Here is a 1,645-nt window from a genome sequence, read left to right as displayed (position 1 = left end):
TAGGCTTCTTGATGCATTAATTTCACTTGCATAGGAACACTTGTCTGCGAGATATTGCTCCTAAAAGAAAGAAAATCAAGGGTAAATTGTGACAAAAAATTTCAACGAGCCTCTGTCAGCCTAGCAGCAATACAAATGAATGGAGGTTGGGCTACTCGCACGCTTCCGTTTCCAATCCCTTTCATTTACTCTATTATCTATGCCCAGGCATAGATATTAGAGTATAAACTCTATAGATAATAGAGTTATACTCTATTATCTATGGCCCAGGAGGGTGGTGTTTTGAGATAGGTAGCCCCGCCCCGCCTTATTGCTATATACTTTAGTAGTGATTGGTCCTCTGCGAAGTCCTCTAGGTGGACAAGGACATGTCTGTAGGCTGCCTTCAAGTCGAGTTTGCCATCAGAGTGCCGTTGTTTGCTGATTCTATCAGTTCCATGTTTCCACCCTGGGGTAGGTTCGTGTTGCAAGGGAGGAACTGATGTCATTGTTGACACTGGCACAAAAGGGGATGGACAGGTCTATGATCAGCCTAGACTTGCCTGGGTGGCTCTTGGGTGTCAAGCCAATGGAGCACTAATGCACTGGGGCCCTGCGGAGGACCTGCCTGAGGCATCTGGCAGCAATCTCCTGTGTGATGTACCTCTGGGCGTGGCTAGGATTGTTAATAGAGGGGTTCATAATTCTTCCTGGAGGAATATAGCTTGAAGGATTGGTCAAAACCAATCTTGAATCCCTAGTTGATCCCTCTCTTAAGCAGTCTTTTCGCCAAATGCAGATCACGTGAGAATTTATTTTCCCCGTGACGTCATAATGGTGGGAAAGTAATGGCTGGCCTTGTGTTGCTTTTTGTGCAATTGATATGATGCTGGATGGTTTATAGTTCTATATAACAGCCTCGAACTGAAAGCAAGGATGTGTAGAATCATTAGGTTAGTTTTTTGGTTGAAAATTTAGCTATACTTTAGCATTAATCCCTGGTGCTTGTAACTAGTCTTTTCTATCTTGCTCTATAACAATAATGAAACAGACCAGAACAGTTCAATATTAGTGATGCAATTGGCCAATCAATAGATGATCTTGTATGCAAAGATTTATTTTGATACTGTTGTTGCAAACGACAGGGGCATCCATTATGTTAGTTTCAGCCATTGTCTCATGTCATAAATTTTACTATTTGTACTTTATCCTACAGAGTCCAGGCTCAGAATCATTAGTAAGTCATTCTACTTTAATGAAGTGGTCTGAAATATTTATAGAGCGTGATTGTACACCAGTCATTGCTTCATATTTTGTGCTGAGGAATTTCAGATATCACAGCATCCTGATTTCTGGCTGGAACAACTTTAAACTTCTGAAATATGTTCTTCTGGCTCTTCTTTTGTTATTAGTAAACGAAGTGTCTACAGGTCCGGTAACCGGACACGATTTTCAGGGCTAGAGGTCCGGTAATAGGGGCTTCGCCCCTATATCTATATAATACTGGGGCTACGCCCCAGTATGAATAATCGAGTATAAATCCAAAGACCAGCATCACAAATGCAGCAGGGTCGTGGTGGTGTAGTGGAGAGGCTCGTGTGGATTGCATGGATGCGGCACCGGTTCGAATCCGGTCAGGACTACTGCCTGGAACCATGCTACGGTT

Source organism: Amphimedon queenslandica, unplaced genomic scaffold (genome assembly GCF_000090795.2).
Source record: "Amphimedon queenslandica unplaced genomic scaffold, v1.1 AMPQUscaffold_12255, whole genome shotgun sequence".
Lineage (NCBI taxonomy): Eukaryota > Metazoa > Porifera > Demospongiae > Haplosclerida > Niphatidae > Amphimedon > Amphimedon queenslandica.
Note: the sequence above shows the minus strand (reverse complement) of the source record.